This window comes from Hemitrygon akajei, chromosome 11 (assembly GCF_048418815.1).
Source record: "Hemitrygon akajei chromosome 11, sHemAka1.3, whole genome shotgun sequence".
NCBI lineage: Eukaryota > Metazoa > Chordata > Chondrichthyes > Myliobatiformes > Dasyatidae > Hemitrygon > Hemitrygon akajei.
Window position 1 is genome coordinate 140,054,599 of NC_133134.1, and position 14,012 is coordinate 140,068,610.

The window sequence follows — 14,012 nt, forward strand, 5'->3', positions numbered from 1 at the left end:
GATTAGTAAACTTCAGAAGTAATTTACATCAAGTTTTCCGCACAACACGTCCACAACAGATGCCATTTCATTCAAATGCAGAACAACTGGACAGCAAAGGTGCATCCATCGAGATGTTCTTTATCGACTACTGCTTGGCATTCAATACTACCATCCCCTCAAAACTGATCAATAACCTTAAGTTAATTGGCCTTAATTTCCTCCTTGGGAAATTGGAACCTCGATTTTCTCACTTTCCGACCCCAGTCAATTCAGATTGGCAACATCTCCTCCACAATCTCCATCAGTACAGGTGCACCAGAAGGTTATGTGCTTAGTCCCCTGCTCTACTTGTTTTGTACTTATGACTGAGGCCAATCACAGATCCAATGCCATATTAAAATTTGCTGATGACACCACTGTTGTTGGCTGAATCAGCATACTACCGGGAGATTCAAAATCTGGCTGAGTGGTGCCACAACAACCTCTCACTCGATGTCAGTCAGACAAAGGAGATGATTACTGCCTGCAGGAGGCATGACTGCTGTGAACCAGGTCCTCCTCAGGGGAAATAAAAGATGGGGAGGGGGTGGGGTCAGCAACTTTAAATTCCTCTGGTATGATTTCAGAGGACGCGTCCTGGGCCCAGCATGCAAGTGCAGATACGAAAAAAGCACAGCAAACTTTCTTACGAGTTTACAAAGATTTGGCATGACATCCAAAACTTTGACAAACCTCTATACGTGTGGTGGAGAGTCCATTGACTGGCTACATCACAGGCTGGTATGGAAACACAAATGCCCTTGAACAGAAAATCTTACAAAAGGGAAACGATCCAGTCCATCACAGGTAAAGCCCGCCCCACCACTGATCACTTGGAGCATTGTCACAGGAAAGCAGCAACCATCATTAGAGACCCTCATCACCCAGGTCATGGTCTTTTCACTGCTGCTGCCATCAGGAAGGTGGTCCAGGAGCCTCAGGACTCACACCACCAGGTTCAGGAACAGTTATTACCCCTCAACCATCAGGCTCTTGAAACAGTGAATTTCATTCACCCCCTCTCTGAACTGCTCCCACAAACTATGGACTCATGTTCAAGTACCCATCTCATGTTCAATATTTAATGCTTATTTATTATTATTTTTTAAAAATTACAGTTTGTCATCTTTTGCGCACTGGCAGTCTGCTCTGTTGGGTGCAGCCTTTCATTAATTCAATTATGGATGTATTGAGCATGTTAAAACTCAGCTGTATGTGGTGACATATATATTCAATAATGAATTTACTTTGAACATAACAGAAACAAATCAAAGTATCTTGAATACTGTAAATCCAAACTCTGCAAAAATACAGCCCAAAATAACCAAATCAAACTAAATGTACAAGTTATTGTGATTTGTTTGCATTCCACGCGTTTAGCAGTATCTAAATATTAGGGTCGATGTTTTCCCAATTGATGAAAGTTATTCCCCCGTAACATACAATATAACACAAGAGGATATTTTGCTCCATATTACTCAGCTACAAGATGAATTCTTACATTTATGCTTCCACAAACACTTTAAATTGTTAAATTTATACCACCTCTTACTCTTCAGTAAGAAATACAATCACTCTGCAACATTAGAATTTAAACTCTTAAAAGTCTACTATACTACTACACTGTCTACTACATTATATTTACTTTTTGAACCAACTTCAAAAGCTAAGTTCCTAATATCTATCCAGTTGTTTAAATATCCAAAAGACTAATAGTCACAGTCTGACCTAGAAATCAACATCCACCTCGCCAGTCTAAAAATAACACCATATTTCTGTTCTCTATCCTTTCAACAATTTTGTATATGCTACCACCATCTCTTAAATTCAATGTGTTTTAATTTCCTAGCAAGACTTATGTGGATCATAAAGTCCTAAGATCTACATACCAAAAAAAACATGCATCCTTCACCTACTTTCATCGAGAATTTAAGTTAATCATTTTTTTTTGCGAAATAGCTTTTTTACTAAACTATGCTCATCAAAATGTTGAGTTTTGATAGTTATTTGTGTAGAATCTTCTAGCAACAAAGTTCTTGGTTTATAAATTCCCTGTATTACCATGAATCACTAGGGCATACTCTAAATGTATTAACCCTGCTCACCAAGCTGCAAGATGATCTGGGAATCACCGCAAATTCTAAGGATCTTAAATGTCTAGCAGCAACAGTTTCTTCTCACACTCAGGCATTGTGCTACAGTTTGAACAGCTGGAGATGTGGTTACCAAGGTCACGTGAAACAGCCCCGAGCCTCATTGCACAAGAACTGAAAACAATGCTGACTTGTCCTTTGGAAATTGCTTATAAACAATTTAAAATATTAATATACTGGAACTGTGTTCCATGAGGATTCTTTTGATGTCCATTGGCACACAATCAAATGCTGCCCTGATACCTCATTCATTTCCTTTCTAGAACCTGGATCATAATCTGAAGTCAAGTGGACTTTGTGAATTCAAACTGAACATTGGTGCACAATTATCACTTAGTGTCAACAACCACTTCCAACAGTTTGCTCATGACTGAGACAGCAAGGGCAATAATTAACCAGAATAGAATTATCCTCCTTTTACTAACTCTGGTGAAGGTAGAGCAGTGGATGTAATATATATGGATTTTAGCAAAGCATTTGATAAGATTCCCCATGCGAGGTTCATTCAGAAAGTAATGAGACATGGGATCCAAGGAAACCTTGATTTGTGGATCCAGAATTGGCTTGACCACAGAAGGCAAAAGGGTGGTTGTGAAAGGTTCATATTCTGCATGACGTACGGTGACCAGTGGTGTTCTGTGGGGATCTGTTCTGGGACCCCCTCCTCTGATTTTTATAAATCACCTGGATAAAGTAGAAGGGTGGGTTATTAATTTTGCTGATGAAACACAAATTGGGGATGTGGTGAAAAGTCTGGAGGGTTGTCAGAGGTTACAGCGGAACATTGATAGGATGCACATCTGGGCTGAGAAATGGCAGATGCAGTTCAACCCAGATAAGTGTGAAGTGGTTCAATTTGGTAGGTTAAATTTGAAGACAGAATATAATATTAATGGTAAGACTTTTGGCAGTGTGGAGGATCTTGGGGTCTACGTCCATAGACACTCAAAGCTGCTGCACAGGTTGACAGTGTTGTTGAGAGGTATGGTGTGTTGGCCTTCATCAACTGTGGGATTGAGTTCAGGAGCCATAAGGTAATGTTACAGCTATACAAGACCTTAGTTGGACACCACAGAGTACTGTATTCAGCTCCATCACCTCATAACAGAAGGATACGGATACTATAGAGTGCAGAGGAGGTTTACAAAGATGTCGCCTGGATTGGAGAGAATGCCTTATAGGTTGAGTGAACTTGGCTTTTTCTCCTTGGACCAATGGAGGATGAGAGGTGACCTGATAAAAAGGCATTAATCTTGTGGATAGCCAGAGGCCTTCCCCCCCCCCCACCCCCACCGCCCCCCAAGCTGAAATGGCTAACACAAGGGGGCATTGTTTTAAAATGCTTGGAAGTAGGTACAAGATGATGTCAGGGTTAAGCTTTTCCACAGAGTGGTGGGTGCAATAGGGGTAGATACAACAGGGTCTTTTAAAAGACTTAAATAAGTACATGGAGCTTAGAAAAATAGAGGGCTATGTGGCAAGGAAACTCTAGCCAGCTTCTAGAGTAGGTTACATGGTTGGCACAACTTTGCCAGCCGGAGGGACTGTAATATGCTGTAGATTTTCTAAGTTTTTATGGTACTGCCTTCTAACTCTTCTTTTTCGAATCACCCTAATTTCACCATATTGCTTAGTGTCAAGTGTAGTTTGATAACTAAAAGACAATCTTCAAAATTCAAAGCTTTAATATTATTTTGGTTCAAAGAATTTAGCATTCCCTTTTCTATCCAGATTTCCAATAACATTCCAAATAGCAAATTCTTCAAGTTTTGTATACACAGCTCATGCGTCACATTTACCCAAATATAGGAGGTTCTCAAAGCTATTGTTGAGTTGAATAGCATTTGACAGTAATAAATAATTACCCTCACCACTTTGACCAAGTGCTTTATTTTCATTAAACCAAAACATCTAAATGTGGATTAGATTAGGAACTTACCAAGTGGAACAAATCTACAATATTTATTGCTCACTGATTTAAAAAAAGTACCATTTTAGCTTAGTTCCCTGAAACTACAATTAACAAAACAATGCAAGTGCATGCTTTCTCTGGCAAGGCAAATCATGCACTTGCTCTTTCACATGAGAACTTGTGACAATTTTATTTTCTAAATATTAATTTAAACTATATCCATATTGGTCTTAATACAAATCAAGAGGTATGATGCATCCTGATAAGGAAAATCTTACAAATTCAATTTGCTAATCTCAAATACTAAAACTTATTAAACTAGTAACTAGCAATTGTTTGCTAAAGTCAAAGAAACTAAAAACTGAAAATGTCTCAATACATAATTATCACTCGACTCTTAAGCGTTTCCCTTTAAATACCATGTATTAATAAGGAATTCAGGGTTTTATAAACTAATTTGTTAAATCTCTTCAGAGCCTTAAAATATTGTGCCAAATGAAATTAAGAATACATTCCTTCAGGATGAAAATTTAAACTGCAAACTTTTGGCCATTACTCAGCATCATAGTGCATAATAGATGTTATGATCTATTATGATCATATTATGATGAAAACACCACTGCTGAATTGTAACAGCATAAAATTCTAAGAACTTGGTTTTGTAAACTTATAGTAAGCTCACAGGGAAGGAATCACATTTAAATTAAGATAAAAATGCATAACATCTTTATGTTTAATGTGAATTATGTACCTATCAGTGATGCACTTGGGAATGGAAGGGTGAAATTGACTGGATAGGGATAATGGCAGCAAAGACAAAACAACCACAAAAAAGTATGTGCGCTACTTTAAAAAAGTTATTCCTTTCATCACTTGTCACTTCTTACCAATTCTAAATTAGTAGATATTCAGTGCACATGGAAAGGGGAGAAAGCAAGCTTTGGATTTTCACTTAGTAAACCATCTATAAATATGTGAATGACAATTGCTGTTGGTAGATTCTTAGGAGTCGTAGAGAGTGAGATAACCAGCTGGATGAGTGGTGTTGCAACAAGAACAACTTTGCACTTAACATCAGTAAGACCAAGGAATTTATTGAGGACTTCAAGAAGAGGAACTTGAGAGAACACACACCAGTCACCATTGAGTCAGCAATGTAAAGTGTTGGGCAGCTTCAAGTTCTTGGGTGTCAACATATCTACAAACCTATGCAGGGCTTAACACATTGATGCAATTACAAAGAAGGCATGCCAGCAGCTATACTTCATTAGGAGTTTGATGCTGCCTGGCCTGCTGAGTTCCTCCCAGCACTGTGTGCTTGTGCGTGCGCTTTGGACTTGCAGCATCCACAGATCTTCTTGTGTTTGTTGAATTGTATTGACTTTATTTGTTACATCCTTCACAGACATGAGTAAAAATCTTTATAGTACATCTGTCTAAATATACAATGTATAGTAATTCGTAATAAATAGAATGTACAATTAATATAGTACAGAAATACAATTGTATCAGCGTGAATTAATCAGTCTGATGGCCAGGGGGATGAAGCTGTCTGTTGGTCCTGCTTTTAAGCTGCGGTACCATTTTCCAGATGGTAGCAGCTGGAATAGTTTGCAGTTAGGGTGACTCAGTTCCCCAACAATCCTTTGGGCCCTTTTTAAAACACACCTGTCCAGTCCTGTAGCTTTACGATTGTCCATGCATTGGAAACACCTGCATACTTCAGCCTCAGAGATTACCAAGGTGCAGTTTACTTCGGCGGCTCAGTGTTGACATCAAACCAAGCATCAAGAAGATTTAGCTCATCTGGAAGAGAGGCAGCAATATTGGCAGCACCACTGCACTTGGCTTTGAAGCCTGTAATGGTGTGCAGACCTTGCCAACCATAAAGCTGTGTGTGTTGCTGGTGGAGAATTGTCTGGACCTTAACCCCTGTATGGTTGTTTCACTAGCTTGATGACCTTGCATAGATCGTAGCTGCATTTCTTGAGATCCCTTTGGTTACTGGCAATGTAAGCTCTGTCTCGCACAGCAAGTGCTGCACGCACAGAACTGCTGATCTAAGGTTTTTGGTTTGGATAGACCCCGACCGATTTTGGGGGTACAACATCCTCTATGCCCTTCCGGATGAAGGTCATGACCGCTTCCATGAACCCAGAGAGCCTCATCAGAAAAGACAATCCAGTTGATATCAAAGTAGTCATGTAGCATGGAGACTGATTGGTTGGATCAACAGTGGACGGTTTTATCTACAGCTACCTCTTGTTTCAGCTTCTGCCTGTACATCAGCAGAAGCAATCCGACTTACCAAACAGTGGACTGAGGAGTGCTCTGTAAGCTTTGCGGAAGGGAGAGTAGCAGTGGCCAAGTGTGCTATCTCCCCGCATGCTCACCTGGCTGTGCTGACAAAACTTTGAAGACTTTAGCCAGTGACACTCTATATATAGTCTCTGGTGATGATGGAGGCAGCCTCTGGGTGTACAGTCTCCAGGGTGTTGGTCTCATACAGTTCCTTCAGAGCCAGGTCAGTATCAGCCTATGGTGGAATATACACAGCTCTGATAATAATAGCCATGACGTCCCGAGGCAGCCAGAAAGGTCTACACAGTAGCACAAGGTACTCCAGATCCAGGGAACAAAAGGATTTGAGAGCATGCACATTCCAGGGGGAGGGGGTCCACACCAGGCATTGACCATGAAGCATACCCCTCCTCCTCTACTCTTCCCAGAAAGGTTTTTAGACCTGTCTGCCTGGAACAGAGAAAACCCAGAGGGTTTGATGGTGTAATCCAGTATCTCCACCAGCAGCCAGGTCTCCACAAAGCACAAGATGTTATATTTCTTTGTTTCCCACTGATAGGAGATTCTGGCTCTCAGTTCACTCAGCTTATTATTCAAGGATTAAAATTTAGCCAGGAGTATGCTAGGGAGCAGCAGCTGATTAGCACATTGTCTCAGCCTTATTAGGACGCTGGCCCTTCTGCCTCACCTCCAGCGCTGCTTCTGAGGTAGTGACGGTGTAATAAATGAGCTTCCCATGGATTGGGTAAGCAGGGGTTCCCAGTGTAGAAAAGGCAGCATGTTGTGGTAAATGCTGTCTTCCTGATGTTCAGAATAGTCGGTCTATCATATCTAACGTGACTACCAGCTTCTTGAACATGAAATGTGAAGGAAATTGCAGAAGTTGACAGTACACTGTAAAGTTGGTACAGAACTCATAACACGGCTGCTGTACGTGGCATCATCTTGTAAGAACCCTCTTCCCCTCCATCATATTTCTGAATAGTTCATGAACACATTTGCTATTTTTCAGTTCCTGTGCAATGCTCCCTCCATACTAGACAGTAATGCAACCAGTTAGAATGCTCTCCACAGTACATATAGCCATACAATTACAGCACGGAAACAGGCCATTACATCTATAAAAATTGTCTTTGGTGCATACCAAGTCTTCTCAAAGTCCTAATGAAATATAGATGCTGTGTGCCTTCTTTACAATTGCATTGATATGTTGGGCCCAAAATAGATCTTTCAGATGTTGACATCCAGAAACCTGAAACAGCCACCTTTTCCATTGCTGATCCCTCAATGAGGACTGGTCTGTGTTTCCTTAACTCGCCCTTCCTGAAGTCTACAATCAATTCCATGGTCTTACTGACAGAGTGCAAGGTTGCTGCTGTGATACCACTCAACCAGTTGATCTATCTCACTTGTGTACATGTCCTCATTACCATTTGAAATTCTGCCTACAAGTTGTGTAGTCAGCAAATTTATAGACAACATTTGAGTTCTGTATAGCCACACAGTCATGGGTGTAGAGTACAGCAATGGGCTAAGCACACATTTTTGAGGTGCACCGGTGTTGACTGTCAGCAAAGAGGAGTTATTTCTGATCTGCACAGACTGGTCTCCCAGTGAGGAAGTCAAGAATCCAGTTACAGAGGCCTTGACTTTAGAGCTTGTTGTTTAGAACTGAGGGTAAGATAGTGTTGTATACTAAGTTTTAGTCAATAAGCAGTAGGTATGACTATTTGTCCAAATGATCCAAGACTGAATAGAGAACCAGTGAGATTGCATCTGCTGTAGACCAATGATGATGATAAGCAAATTGCAGCAGGTCCAGGTCCTTGCTTAGTCAGAAATTTATTCTAGCTATGACCAACCTCTCAAGGTACTTCATCACAGTAGATGTGAGTGCCACCAGGCAGTAGTTGTTGAGGCAGCTCACTCTTTTCTTTTTTGTCAGTGCTACGCTTGTTACCCTTTTGAAGAATACGGGAACCAATGACTGCAGTAGTGAGATTGAAGATGTCCTTAAACACTTCCGCCAATTGGTTTACACGTGTTTTCAGAACCCTACCAGATGCATCATCAAGCCCTTGTGAGGGCTCAGCTTCTTGAAGATACTCTGATATCAGCTTGCATGATAAAGATCATAGCGTCATCAGATGCTGCAGGGATTCGAGATGTAGCTTTCTCTTCTTTCAAAGTGTGCATAAAAGGTGTTATCAACAAAAAAAACTTAGTCCTATCCTTGGAGACTTGCATCTTCCCTTACACCATAGATCATTTGATCCAACAAGTCTAAATTGGCTTTTGGAGCAATCCTATTAATCAATGATTTTTCAGTAACTAATTCTCCTCATGTGGCTATTAAATCCACAAATTCCATCATCGCCCATCTACACTAGGGGCAATTTACATTTAACAATCAACAGTAGACAATTAACCTTCCTACATTGGCAGGTGTACAAAATTTGGAGCACTTGGGATGATCTACAGGGTCACAGGTGGACAATGTACAAACCACACAAAGACAGCACTGGAAGTCAAGACTACACTACAGCTGATGCAGCAGCTTTTCCTGTTGTGTTACTGCTCTGCCCCCAGCTTCCCCAGTTCTGGATTGACAGTTAGAAGAAAGATTCAGCATCGACATCATATAAATTGAACTACAAATGTCTATGAGATTACTTTGATTTCACCTAGAATAGACTAATCCTGCTCAATCTCTCTTCATAAATAATCTCACCACCTCAGAAATTAATCCACTAAATCTATACTTAGTACAGAAATATCCTTTCTTGGATAGCAAGCCATAAACTGCAGAGTATTCCAGATGCGAATTCAAGGTCTGCAGCAGCTGAAGTCTTCTATTACAAACTCTGTAATAAAGGTCAAAATATAATATGGTTTCCCAATTTCTAGTTGTACTGGTGTAAATCATTTAGATCTCAGCAGTGTCACATCTTCTGTCAGTATTTGTTCATTTCTCACTGGTTAAAGAATATTACTTTGGCATTTTCTTATCAAAATGGATGACCCAATTTTCATATCACTTTCCTACCACCTAGCTTGCAGTTTCCTCATAGATTACCTCACTGAAAGCTCGTGTTAATGAACAAAAACACTTCCCATGGTAGTTATTTGGAGAAAGTGGTCAGACTTTATTCCCCTTCAAAATATAGCAAAAGCCACCAAAAACCATTTAAGCAAACTTTATGATTTGATAAAATGCTAAGGGAAACTATTAAATACTAAAATATATACACGGAAAAAATATTTATTCAGGAAGTTTAAGCTGTCAAAACTTTATTCAGAGATTTAAGACAAAAGGGCAATAGTCATTACTACCGCACTGATAGTGGTCTGCACTCTAGCCATAGACTGATATGAGCTCTAATCCTGGACAATTAATGTGTGAATCACCACACAAAAACATGTCCATAATGCTAATAAATAACACTTTTATAACAAGACTTTAAAATTCAGGCTTTTTAAAAAAAAACAAGAGCAACTACAAAGTTGAAATTTAAGCTACGAACAACTACTACATTAAATGCCTGTTGAACAAGTATTGCACTGTTAACACATTTTTAAGATTGTTAGCAATTACCTGCCATGTTTTCAAGATTGTCAACATAAAAATCCTGAATTCCCTCCTTTTGGTCCCCCCAAAAAAGGAAAAAAAAATCACTCAATTATATTGCAAAGGTTATAGTATACACAGGTTTATTGAAGCACTGGAGGCGGAGAGTGGGTTGGTTCTGTCCCAACTGGAGGTGTCAGGGATCCCTCGCGTGTGTGCGAGGTCCCCGGAATAGACACATACGAGATGCCCGGTACATGAGCGTCGTGAGGAGTCTGGGTGTGGCACGGTGTGTGCGGTGTCACCTCAGGTACAGGGTTCATAGTTACCGTGGAATGTTCGGGGTAGTGGTCTGCTGCTCCGGCAGGCGCCAGGTCGCGGACAGAGACCGTGTCCTCCCGCCCATCAGGCAAGACCACGTAGGCATACTGGGGATTAGCATGCAGGACATGGGACATAGTGTATGGGACATTGGAAAAAAAAGTTGAATTTCCCCATGGGGATGAATAAAGTATCTATCTATCTATCTAAGTAGCATACAATTTACACCAGCTTCTCAGAAATGTTGAAATCCTGATCATTTACAATTTTACTGTGGCACTATTAACCTAAAGATGTTTTTCACAGCATCATGTTTGATTTAGTTAGCAAATGCAGATTAACTTTATAAAGCAACAGTTAACAGCAACATTAAAAGACCTAGAATTCAAATTGTTTGCCAAATTTCAAAATGTAATTATAGACACTATTACACAATTGCCTTATAATAGATTCATGTTTTGTTTAAAACCATTAATCGTGAAAAATCTTGTGCAAAATGTACATTCCTTATTAGTAACTGTGCAAATTCTGATGCCTGAGGAAGATGTTCCTAGTTCTATCAGTTTGTTTCAGTTTTAATGTGTGTCCACCAATAATACTTATTTCAGTTCCATAGAAGAGATAAAGCCTTCCAAGGTCATTATGCTTTGTGATATTCAAGAAGAAATGGACAAATTTTGGATGTCATGAAGTAAGACAATTGTAAAGATGATCAAACTTGGAAAAACGAAGTTAGTAAAATTTTCTACATTAGTGGCAAGATGCAGTTGCTGATAATTGCCTTGGTAGTCCAGTTAGATTTGATGGCATTTGCTTCACACTCTAGAAACCTGATATTCAAGGAACCAGTCTAGCTACTCTTTACCAATTGCAAGACATTTTTCTAAGGCAAGAACTCAGCTATAAAACTCTAGGTGTGGTCTCAAATTCTCTTTGTATATCTAACATTTCAATATCTACCAAGGTACATGACCTCACATTTTTCATATTAAATGCAATGCATCATGTTTTTGGTCATCTAATATCCTTTTAAAGCTTCTTGTATCCTCCTCATAATTGCCTATTTTCATATCAGCAAACTTTGAAATCTTTGACAATCAATTCATTCACCTAAATCACTGATGTGGTTCAAATCACAAATAGATACAAATTTTATGTTAGTCACATATTAATCTTGAAAACAATTAAAACAATACAGTTAGAACATCACTGAGAACCCATGCCTGTCTAAAGCCAACAGGCACAGATTTAAGTTGAGGGGTAAGATTTAAAGGGGACATGAGGGATAACTTTTTCCACAATGAGTGATGAGTATGGGTAAAATCATCTACTGTAAGACTTAGTAGATGCAGATACAGTTACATATTTAAAAGACAGTTGGACAGGCACATGGACAGAGTGTTTTAGTCCAAATGCAAGAAAATGAGACAAGCTCAGGTAGGCAAACTCATTTGGCATGGTCAATTTGAGCCAAAAGGTCCAGCTCCATACTGTATAACTTGGCTTTGTTCAAAACCACACAGAAACACAACTGCTGATAGATGAACAGGCAGAGAGGCTTCATGAGAGATACTGACAAGCTATGTGAGTGGGCAAAATGGCAGATGATGTACCATGTAGAAACAGGAGGGTATCCATTCCAGTGAGAAAAACTCAAGGCACGGCTTTTTTTTAAATGGCAAAAGATTGGGAACTGTGTTCACTGGGACAAGAGTGTATTTGTAGACAAGTTATTGAAAGCTGACATGTGGCTGCAGTCGGCAGTTCCTGACCCATTAAGCTTCACTTTTATATTTTTTCTGGCTAATTGATTTTTGTCAACTGCTTATGACACGTACCCTTCATAGTTAGAGGTTAAGAATTCAAGAGCAATGATGCCTAATTAAAATTATTTAGGCCTTGGTGTGACTAGGAGGATTGTGCACAATTTTAGCTTTATCCAAGGAGGGCTCTAGAGAAGGTATAATAGAGATTCAAGAAACTGGATTTTGGGACAGTACGACTGTCAGCTGGATAAAGATTTGAATAAACTCAGCACCTTTCCTTTAGAATTTAAAGAAGCTGCTCTGTTGAAATGCAAAATTCTTAGTTTGGCAGGACACACAAGGAGAGGGCATTCTGCTTGGCTGAAGTGTCTAGAACCAGGGTTATAATCTCAAAGGGACATCCACTTAGGTCAGTTTACCATTGATCTTTGGCGTTCTCTGCCCCAGAGGACTTAGAAGATCTAGTCAAAGAGTACATTCAAAATTAATTTACAGATGACTGGGTACTAGAGAACTCAAAGTATAGGGAGATAGCATTGCCTACTCAATGGCAAAGCAGACACAATGTGTAAAACATTCAGTTGCGACATTTGATGCTTCAATAACGGCAAATTTATGCGCAATCCTTAAGCATTACAACACAAAATCAGTACCTGTTGCTTCAACTCAGTAACACATTTACATGTCGCAACTAAAGTTTAAAATATCTGCCATCTAGCGCAAATTTAATACAAGTTGTAGCACCACTATTTCTCGGTGCATTGACATACATTTTTATGCTAACATGAACAAGCAACTTAACGTTTAAGTAACGTTTTAGACCATTTCCCGCGTCATAATCTAGAAAGCATTGAAGGCATATTATGCTCCTATCCTACATATAAATACAGAGCAAAATATTTAAACTGGTATTTATATCTGTTACTGTATAACAGTAATTGAGATCTTTTTGACATCCTTTAACGCAATAAATAATTCCTGAAAACTAGAGCTGCTAAGAAAAACTGTCATGCTTCATAGATCATTACAGAGCATATGATGAAAAACAACTCATTCCCAGCCTCCCCCTCCCCAACCCAAACTGGATCCAGCAGGGATTACTCAGCTCCCTGATGTTCGCTTTGCAGAAATAAGGAGCACCGACTCATACGATTGCTGACGCAGTTCCATCGTTATTATTTGAATTTTCTCACCAATGTAACAAAATAATGACATCACAAACAATTTGAAATTGCCAAGTGCCGACAGCAACCTAATTCATGCCTGAGGACAGTGGCAGATTGCATTTTTCTTCCCTGGTTATGCGAATGCATGAAAAAAAATCTGCAATGCTGCTGCTGCGTTTGATCGAAACCCTGGGGCTTCCCATTCAAAGAGCCTATGACATCTAACCGCGGCTATCTCCACTACTTCCCCATAATCAACGCCCAGTAATGAGATACACTGGAAAATAAGGTGGGTAATCCTCATTCACCCCCACCCAAGTAGGAGACACTAAGCGAATTAAATCCTTTCCAAATCCACCGAGCGCTTCAGATTCGTAGCGCTGTCTGCGACAGTGGATCAGACTCAACGCCATCATGCATCGCCGAGACCGCGCATTAAAAACCGGTACAAGGACAAGGCGACAGCCGCAAGGAGCGCGCCGAGGGGAACATTCACTGCCGCCTCACCTGATCTACGTCCTCTTCTCTGGCTAACTGGTCTTCGTCAACCGCTCACGACATGAAACACATCGGGAAGGTTCCAGTCAGCACTTCACCTTTCGCACGGCGTCGCCTTCACTTCCTCTTTCCTCCCCTCGCCCCTCCCCTGACACGCGCGCGCGTGCGCGCACCCGCCGGCCCCGGCGCGCTCCCCGCTGAGGGAGGAGGCCGGCGAGAAATCTCGCGTGCGCCGCACCTTGGCGATGAGAACCGCCGACCGTTGAGTCAGAGGAAAACAGCGCCGAACCAATCAGGCCGGCTCCG

The 14,012-nt window shown here is 40.4% G+C and overlaps 1 protein-coding gene across 1 annotated transcript in view; it reads right to left on the reverse strand.

The window, feature by feature from the left end:
- LOC140736072 (dnaJ homolog subfamily C member 5) overlaps positions 1-13,906 on the reverse strand; it is a 48,918-nt gene extending 35,012 nt beyond the window's left edge. The window contains exon 1 of the mRNA XM_073061810.1: positions 13,716-13,906. The gene's annotated coding sequence lies outside the window, so the exon portion shown is untranslated. The remainder of the gene's footprint in view (positions 1-13,715) is intronic.
- Between the last annotated feature and the right edge of the window lie 106 nt (positions 13,907-14,012).